The sequence below is a fragment of the Rhinolophus hipposideros genome (genome assembly GCF_964194185.1).
Source record: "Rhinolophus hipposideros genome assembly, chromosome: 17".
Classification (NCBI taxonomy): domain Eukaryota; kingdom Metazoa; phylum Chordata; class Mammalia; order Chiroptera; family Rhinolophidae; genus Rhinolophus; species Rhinolophus hipposideros.
Window position 1 is genome coordinate 16,206,592 of NC_138063.1, and position 10,348 is coordinate 16,216,939.

The following is a 10,348-nucleotide window of genomic DNA, read 5'->3' on the forward strand; positions in this document are numbered from 1 at the left end:
CAGCAAGACTCTGAAATCCAGTACAAAATTTCTTTCAATATACCAGTATATTAATATCAACATATTAAAATACCAAAAAGAAATAGATAGGCCATTTGTTTTTTTAAAAAGTCCCAACCCCTTTGTATAAATTATTAGGAAACTCTATTGGCAACCTCCCAAACCACTTTAAGTTCCAGACTTTAACTCCAAAACATTGCTCGGGTGAAGGTGTCAATTATCTCCTACTGAAAAAAAAAAAGAAAGCAAACTTTTATCTTTTCTGTCATCTCCTACTTAAAACCTATTGTCTTGATTTATGTAATTACTCAACTGTTTTCTTAACTGAAACACGAAACTTAAGGGAACACGAAACATAAGGGCAGAAATGATCTAGGCCCATTTCCTCATTTAACAGATTTTTGGCGTTGTGGCAAAGTAGAGGTTCCCTGACAATCAAGTTCACCATTCACGATTTGTCTCCTTTTAGTTTTGTTTTAAATGTTCACTAAGGCAGAAATTACAGTTTCTTTGAGAAGTCATACATAAGTTAACAAGCTGGAAAAAAAACACTATCAGAGTGAACTGAGAAGCCAGCTTAGCTAAAATGAGGAGAAAGATGGAGCAAGAAGATCCTCTTCCTAATTGGAAGTAGGCTGGCTTGGAAAGTTCTACCACATATACTGTATAAATAAACTCTGCAAGGCAAGTTACATTACTGTTTACCTCTTTGTCTGGAAAATCTGAGTTGTTCTTTGAATTGGATATCCTGCTCAAGACCTGCATTCTCCACTACACTTTGCCCGGTGAGGTGATAAAGAACCTATAATCAGGACATCATTCCCTGATGACTTCACCTTCCAGTTCACGTTTATAATAGTTGCACTATGAACAGCTCTGTTTTAATTCGACAACTTGGCATAATACATTTATCTTGCTTAACACATTGTTCTAGCACACCTTTCACCAGAGGTGACTTAGTTGACAAAACTTGGTTCATTACTAAAGAATAATCATTCATTCATTCATTCAACCAACACCTATTGACGTCAATTTTATACCAAGTAGAGACCTAAATTAAGTGCTGTGGGTTCAGAAATAAAGACAGTGAGCTTAGCCAGATAGGGAGACTGATACTAAAGCAGGTAATTATAATACAGTAAGGTTTACACTTAGTAAAGGTATTTACTTACCTCTTTGAGCACTCAAAGGACGGTGCCAAACCACAAAACGTAGTGTGAGGGATATAAATGATGAACGTCTAAGTATTACCTTGTCTTCTACACCTGAAACTAATAAATTAAAATAAATAAATAAATAAACAAATAAATAAATAAATAAATAACCTAGTTGGTGATATTAGGGAAGTCATTCTGTAGGGTTCAGCAACTAAGCTGAGTTTTAAGGGATGGGTAAGAAGTAAGCCAAGCAAAGAAAGAAGAGTGAGAGTGCCAGGAAAAACCAGCAGCCTAGAAAGAGATTGGAACCATGGGAAAATAATTGGGGACAGACTAGGAAGGAAAGAAGAAGGCAGATCTCCCACAGGAAACTAGATTTTATTTGGAAGGCTATTTGAAATCACAGGATTCACTTAAGTATGAGAGTGACAAAATAGAATTTGTATATTTGAAAGCTTCTTCTACTTCAGGTAGGGAGAATGAGTTGAAAGGGCAAGAAGAGAGAGGGAGCCCAGGCTGGAAGTGGAAAGGACTGATTTTAATGCACAACTGAGTGCATTTTATTCCCAGTGCCATTAAGGGGGGCAAAAAGGGTATTTGTTATTTTATTTTGAATTATTTATGTTGAAGACTTTTGATTACTGAATTATCATTCAGCTTCTTCATAATATTTCTTAATATGCTTTGTACTGTAATTAAAAAGACCTCAGTGATTTTCTGAGAGTGTAATTATCTTTAAGATTTTTTTTTTTTTAGGTTTAATAATTAGTTTCTCCTCAGGGAAAAGAATGTACCTCAACCTACTCCAAAGATTATGGGTTGTCCCTCAAATTTCAAAGAATCATAACTCCAGAAAGACAACTCTTGGGAGAATGTCTTATGAATCTTGAAGAAAATGAGGGTAGCAAAGAGGAAATTTTTCTAAAAGGCATAGATAGGGCTTTAAGTGATGGAAGCTCAGAGGTAAGCCCCAATGCTGCTGTTATTGCAGGAATAGGTAAATTATTTAAAAATCTAGTTTCCCCCAAAGGAAAATCAGAGTCACAAGGGACTTCCTTGGTCCTCTTAAAGTCACTTAATCCTAACACAATGGTGAACTAATGAAAATATATCCCCGCAAAGTCTTAAGAGTTGTCATAGTTTTTACTGGGGTGAAATCTGAGCCTGTTGAAAAGAATCTCTTGGCTGCATTGAGCTGTATCAAAGCATCGGAATTCCAGCCAGCCTTGGCCATGGCCCAGCAAGTGATTGTTCTTATTTTTACTTGAAACCATTTTCAACATCAATGTTCTGAAACTCAGCTTTTAATATTAGCTTTGAGAAAGAAAGTAGCTCCTGAGCAACCTTTTGTCCTGATATAGATGCAGTCACTATGACTCAAGTAATGACAACTCTAAATAAATTGTATTCTATCATTTGCTTCACTGAAAGAGGCCCCACCTTTTACCTAAAGAGGGAAGAGAAGTGCTGATCGAAACAGAATCCTACATTGTCAAGTTTTGAGAGCATTATTCTGCTTCTTCTCAGTCAAATGGCTGAGAAGTCATTTTAAATCAGTAAATTTAAGCCATCTTAATTAAGACTTAAATGGGATTAAGTCTTCTAAATGATCAGGGAGCTTATAACTGAATAAAACTGATGTTGCCCCTGCTTGCATAAGACGGAGGCCTGTCATGGAGCCCCTGCTGCACCCTCCCTTTTAGATAGCTTTAGGAATGATAAAATGATAAACCAAGGTGATCATTTCCAACTAGTTAAGTACAGAGAAAACTTCCAAATAATGTTTGTTAAATATATTAATGCTGAGAAGAAAAACAAATGGAAGTGCTGCACACAGAATATTCTGTAGTTGTGGATATTTTTCTGAATAAGGGAGGTACTGCGGTATATGGTGGATTATAAACTTACCATATGGTAAAAATAACATTATGGGAAACATAAATATGAATCAAGTGTATGAAAATTCTATATAATCTTTGCCGGGAATATAGTAGTTGATTAAAAATTAATGTGGTCCCCCTACCTGCCATCACCATAGTTCCTCTTGCAATGATTAACAGTACCTGAAGACTTCACTCAGTTCTACAAGAACTTAGAAATTCCAAATTTATGGAAAATGTGAGCATCAATAAAATAATCAAGTACATATTAAAAGGTAGAAAATAAGTCTTAAAAGAAAGATTAAAAGAATTCAATCTAAACAAAAATGTGCTAACGTATTTTATTAATACTAACATTAAGAGTTAAATATTTGAATCATGCCTTAAAAATTATCCTTCAAAAACAAATATTTGAAATTTGAAATAATACTTATTTGGGTCTACTATATGTCAGATGGCTATAGTAATAGGTAATACTGAGGATCTATTCTCATAGATCTTACATACGTAGAACAAGTCAGCTATCATTTATTCAATTATTCAGTATGTATTTTTATAAGGACCATTTATGTTACAGGCTGAGAACATTTTATCATTCTTTATAAAATAAAATGTACATGAACTTATTTACAAGTATAGGTAAACTTCCAATCATTTATTATTCTGATGATTAGCAGAGCTGTGAAAGAATTAGAAAGAGGCAACTCTAAATCAGAAATTGGTCTAATCAGTGATGTTTTAAATATCTCATAAAGTATTTAGTTTTATTAAAATCTTAATCAAAACATCAAGGAGGAAAGTGAAGGCCAATGTGAATTATTAGAAATCTAAATTAATATATTTACTAAAATGTCATTACTTCTAAGCACACTTAATTAAAATAACTCCATTAGTAAAAGTTAATAATGAGTATCCTTTTAGGTCCAACTTTAAGAGATTTTAAGTGCTTTAAAATTTGCCCAGAGGCTTTAATTTTAAAGTTTTTCTTGAAAATATTTTTTTTTTACTATTTGGTAAATGAAACATTTCCCTCTTAATCATGTGTAATCGGTTAATTAAATAGTTTTTGTACATAGCTGGTCTATAATTCTTTTTCTTGCATACCTAGAACATGATTCTGATTTTTAATAGCTTAAATCAGAATTTATATCAAATTATTGTCATTCTTAAGCTATGACCTTTGAATCACTGATTCTCAAACCTTCCAGGATATTACAAACATCTGTGAAGATTTTAAAATTATAGATCATTAATTCAAATCCAAAGATCCTGATTTAGTAAGTCTGGGGTATCATCAATGGTAATTTAAATCTGATATAATTATTAAGAATTCAAAATAACAGTCTAAATTAATGAATTTACTGCTTAATTTGCACTGCTATTTTCTTCTTCTGTGTCTTCCATACTTTTAGCACATAGTTGGGACTTAAAACATGTCACTTAATTGATTGGCTTACAAGACTGCAGGAAACTAATTATGTAATTTTTAAATAGAGATTCAAATGCACTTTCAGTAATATCAATGCAGGTAGACTATGATTGCTTAAAAGGTAATTGCAATTGAAAGAGAAATTGAAGAAACATATCTTCACTTTTAAGGAAACAATGATAAATTCTAAAATTTTCTCTACATAAATTTGTTTAAATCTCATCCATATAAAATTTCTGTTTATTATGTGTATAATTTGTGTACAAAGGAATGCAGTGTTCTGAACTGAAACCAATACATATTAACATCTAAAAGGATAATTTTTAAAACAAATTTTACTAACTCCTAAAAAGCTAGAAATGGGATTTAACAGTTTATGATGATTTAGAACCGTCATTTTAAAAACATCGATCCATTAAATCATGTAGAAATAAGTCTGCAAAAAGTCTGCAAAACAAAAAACATACTTTAAACACGTTTAAGGATAGAGATTATTTGAAATTCTGGATTTTCAGTCACTTCATTATTATGTGATGGCAGCCAAGTAATCCTTAACTTCAGTAGGAGTAAGGCTCCTAAATCCAGCTTCATTGCAGATTCCAACTTCTACGTTATCTTCTGTCATTTGCCCTTCAAAGCTTTGCTTTAGGGTTAATACTGCTGTATGAATGGCATCTTCAAGTTCTAGATCTTTGTTATGCCTTTTCTCAAGGAAAGTTTTCCCATTCACATAATTCTTTCCCTTTGCTGTGGCTTTCCAAGCAAAGTAATCTCCAGATAGATCTCACTGAAATAAATATGCTCGTTTCTCTTTCCAACCATCAATTAGTAAAGAAACTCCAAATGGACAAATACCACCTGACTGAGTATATTCTTGCATCCCAGAAGCTACTCTCTGCACCAGCTGAGCTATGGGAATGGGTTCTTGGTAAACAAGGTAGTTCTGCTAGTTTTCCAGCTCTGTGCACAAGCACTGTGTAATCTGAGCCCATGCTACTACACACCAAGCCTATGTGTTTGGTAAGTTGTTCCACTTTGTGTACATTTTGCTCATCATACAGAATGAATTTCTGTTTCCTCTCAGTTGCTACTACCACACTATTTGAAGATTTAATTCCCACTGAAGGGGCTCCTCCAGCTACAGCAACCAAAGCATATTCCATCTGGACAAGTCTACCAGACTGGCTGAATGTAGTCAGTGAAAAGCTATAACCACCCTCCACCATCTTTACCTGGAGGGCTAAATGGCTAATTTTATTACAAGATTTTATATAAAACTTCTTAAAAATTTCCTAAATGAACAAATTGGGTTACTTTTTCTATACAAAATTATGTTATTTGAAACTATAGAACCAAGAGCAGATTCTTTATAGCTTAAATGTTCAGTTTTTTAAAAAGCTTTTAGAAGTTCTCAGTGTTGATCTAATGAAAATTCAAGTAATTATTCCATTATTCATTGCCTAAATTATTGTTCTTCAAGTGGCATTGTGGAAGCTGCTGTAGGTATAATATAGTAATAGCAGTAGATATAGACTCAGCTATTATAGGAGAGATAGCTAAAGTTGTGAGGAAGAACTAGTGGGGAAGGACAGCTGTAGGTTAATTTGTAGTGATAATAACTAAAGACTAACTTGCCATAGAAGAGACCATTTTGATGACTGATGGTACTTCTATCAGCTAAAGCACTAATGGTGACATTTGTGTAGCTGCAGGTTCAGACGAGTAGATGTGGATTACAGATTGTTAAAGAAGACTGATGACCATTGTTATTGTAGGCTAAGTAGAAGTGACAATAGTTGTAGGTTGAATGGAATTGGTAATGGTTGTAGATTCAGTTGAAGGGAATATAGCTGTGCGTTCAAAGAGATGGCGGACGTGGCCATTGTTTTGTTGTCAGCTAAAATAAAGTTGGATTAGGATTTTCTGTTGTTGGAGTTGTAGCAGTTGCAGGTCCTGTGGAAGTGGGAATAGCTGTGGTTTTACTTCAAGGAGGCATGCTGGCTGTTGTGGTTGTAAATTCAGTTAAAGGTGTGGAGACTGTAGATTTAGTTGAAGTGATGGTTGTGGATGTTGTGGTGGGAGATTCAGTGGATATTGCAACAGTTGTAGATTCTGTTAAAGTGGCTATAGTTGTAGATTCAGCTAATGTGGTGGTCAAGGGCAAGTCTAGAGAAAGCAGATCATCATTTATTTTTGAGATGTAACAAAACTTTTGACCAAGATCCATAAATTTCTGGACCCATTCCTCTCTCATTTTTACTTTCTCCTGTTCTTTCCTTCTTTTAACACACCTCTCCCCAAAATCCTTCCCAGCGAATTCACCCATGTTCGATCTTTATCACCCTTTTTCTCAACAACATTTTGCAATTATTGTGTTGTTAATTATGCACAAATCTGTTTTGCCTCCCTGTTGACTTAGCATATAAACTTTCTAAGAGTGAGACCTTTGCTATTGTTGTTGAGAATCGTGGTCACTGTAGGTTGAGAAGTGATAGGGGTTGTTCCACCACCTTGAACTACATGCTCTCCATTGTTCGGGGTAAGCGTGATAACAATGGAAGAGTTGTTATTTCCTCTATCATTCAGCAGGCATATTATGAGTACTCCAATTGCTGTTGTTATCACACAGGCTAGGAGACAAGCCAAAAGACTTTCCACAGAGACCAGGTACTGCAGTAATTTCCTTTCACCTAAGAGTGTCAATAAAAATATCAGTAATGAAAAACAAAAATGCTTGTGACTTATCATCTCGTGTGTAATTTATAACTTAGTGCATTAACATCATTTGAATCCCCAAATGTCTCTGAAGAAACTTAGGCTTAAAGTCCAAGTTTTTATCCAGGTGGAGGTAATTGCATGCTTTCTCTAACCTTCGAAGAAATCAAAATCTGCTAATATCTCATTTTCTCTTATTCTATTTTCCAATGATGGATAGGGGCTTTTTCATCTCTTCATGTGAGCAGAAAAGCACTTTAATGGTAAATTCTCTGTCATATACCTGATCCTCCACAATGCCCAAGAGAAACCCAGCAAATATACATCACAAACTGGACAAACAATTTGTCTTCTGTGTCCCACTCATGGGCCTGCAAGTTGCATTGTCTAGCGCATGGTATGGATTATGCCAAGTCTCTTTGTATGAGAACTTTTCAGTGTAGTGTAATATACATTATATTAATAGATTACCATAGCTTAGTACAGCAATATAGTATAACTGTGGAAGATCTGGCCTCCAGTTCTTGCTATTGTGTCATTATGGAGTAATAATAATAATTTCAACATATTTGCTCCCCTGCCCCTTCCCAACCTTGCATTTGTACTTCACATGTATTCCTTTTATTTTCATATCTGTTCTCTATCTATGTGAATATTTGAGACTACCAAATATTCTTCAGCCCTAGAACAGGAACTTGACCTTGACTATAAACTTATTGTGCTTGGAAGTTTTATTGGGTTCCCCTGACTCTGGAATTCCTACTCTCCGTTGCTTAATCCTGCTGCTGAGGTTCAGTAGAAAGAGTCTGAGCCTTGTTTCTTGATTCTGGATTTAAAAATACAAACTGTTTACACTGTTGCTGGGGCAACATGAAAGATTAAATGAGTTCCATCGGGTGGAGTTAGAAAACGTTTCTTCTTATTTGCAGAGGTACAGTAATTCATTTCAATCAGAGAGGTGAAAGAGGTCTTAGATGACATCTAATCTGGTAGTTCTTACTCCAAGCTTCATTTTAGAATCACCTGGGGATTGTTTATGAACACCAATGTCTGAGCCCCACCCCAGACCAAGAAAATCAGAAACACTGGGGGTGAGCTCCATGCATCAATATTTTTTCAATGTTTCCCGTGACTCTAATGTGCAACCAGTGATGAGAATGACTGATCTAGTCCCGTTTTATCATTTAACAATCAGGGAATATGGCCTGGGAAATCTAAGAGATTTGCCAGAACTCACATAGTTTTGTCTGAAGTGACCAAGACAGGAAAACTTAGGTGTCCTATCATCTGGTTACGTGCACTTTATTTCACTAAGCTGCTCTTTTATAATTTCTTTTAAAAACAGTATTATAGACTTCTCCCAGATGTGCATAAACTTTTTCTCACTTTCTTTTCTTCAGACACCTTTGTAGTGCTTTCAGTCATGGTAAGGAAGGCTTTTTTTTGTTTTGTTTTCAAGAGCTAACTTGAACTTAGTGGCCCTAATTTCTTGGCCTTGGTGACCTGTGCCTTCATTCCACTCCTGCCTTTTTAGGGCTTCCACCCTTTGCATGAAACCCTGGTCTTCCAACGAATACTGTGGCCCATATTTTGTAATATTTAAGAAGATTTTCTTTTTGTTTATAATCTTCAAATAATTCTAAAATTTCACTGTTGAATTTGGTCTTAAGATAACTATGCCCTAAATATCCATAATAAAGTGAAATATTCAGTTATACAGATGCACGCTGTGAAAACAACTTAGGATAATATCTGCAAACGTTTTCAAGCTTGTTGTTATCTAGAGAAACTATAAAGATGGCGAATACTTGGCTAGAGGGAATTTTTTTCCCATCTGCGTGCCCTGGCATCCTGAAGATCTAATTTTAGTGTCTCAAACTCAGAAGTGACAAAGAGAACATCTTGAGGAGGGTCCTTTGTTCAATGACTCAAACAGACACACCCCACTGTCTTTTGGTGAACCAGGAATCATCAATGGGATCCTTTTATTTAACTAACACTTACTGAGCAATGGGACATTGGTCTTTGGCATATCTTGTAGGCAATTACCGTGTTTCCCCCCAAAAAAGACCTAGCCGGACCATCAGCTCTAATGCATCTTTTGGAGCAAAAATTAATATAAGACCTGGTCTTATTTTACTATAAGACACATTAGAGCTGATGGTCCAGCTAGGTCTTATTTTCAGGGAAACACAGTAATACAGGCTGATTGCCACAGCTCTAAATTGTGAAGGCGAAATATTTCATTTATTCTTCAGGCAGTGGATTTTAACTTACCATTTTACTTTTTAACACATTTCCATCCTTAGTTCTAATATCAAAAACTACTTGTTCAAACATAAAACCAGATACATAACTATAACTATACAGTGATGGCCTGATTCTTGGCAGGAAATATCTTTAAGTAGATAAAAGATCATATTTTTATACAAAGTAAGAATTTTTAGAGGGTTTCTTTCTTAGGCTTAAAGACAATATCCAGGATTAATATCAGAATTTCCAGTACATTTAGAAATCTGAGTTCTGATAGGTTTAGAAATTATATATATAATCTAAGAAACAAATTGTAAAAATATAACTTGAAAACTAAACCAAAGATTGTGAATGAATATGGTAAATATAGAAAGTGAAATGGATTTATTCATACTTCACGTGGTAAAGAAATATTTCTAATACTTTATATCAATAACTATATAAGATATAATACAGTAAGTAGAATATAGCATGAAAAGTTGAAGTAAAAAAATAATGCATGGCTACTCTTCCTTTTAGAGAAGAGTGTAAAATTATGTCATTAACTACATAGTAGTAAAGAGATTAGGTTGCTTTCAAATGCTGAAAATAAGACTGCAATATAGGCAAAGTATTAAACTAGAGTAACAATACTCACTGGCTTGTTTTCAGAGTGTTCAGCATTCACTACATATTTTCCAAGCTTTATGTCCATTTTTGAGCTTGCAATTCTACAAGCTTAACTCCAAGAAGATTTTTCAGTTCACATGTTGCACTTTATATCTGCAACCCGGAAAAATAATGTAAGTGACCGGTAGAAAATGAACTCTGATGCACCAGTGCAGGTGTGGATTAAACAAAATAATCAGTAATTACTCATTAAAGTGGGATCCACCCTAAAGAAGGAAATGAGGTATTAATTACAGAAAGACACA

General features: G+C 34.6%; 2 pseudogenes across 2 annotated transcripts; both read right to left on the bottom strand.

Moving 5' to 3' along the window:
* Positions 1 to 4,864: 4,864 nt before the first annotated feature.
* LOC308509779 (proteasome subunit alpha type-2-like) lies at positions 4,865 to 5,701 on the bottom strand (annotated as a pseudogene). The gene has a single exon. The product of its transcript is annotated as a proteasome subunit alpha type-2-like (transcript).
* A 1,180-nt stretch (positions 5,702 to 6,881) lies between these two features.
* LOC308509831 (dynactin-associated protein-like) lies at positions 6,882 to 10,131 on the bottom strand (annotated as a pseudogene). Its single transcript has 2 exons — positions 10,072 to 10,131; positions 6,882 to 7,156 (listed from the first exon to the last, which is right to left on the bottom strand). The product of its transcript is annotated as a dynactin-associated protein-like (transcript).
* Positions 10,132 to 10,348: the final 217 nt, after the last annotated feature.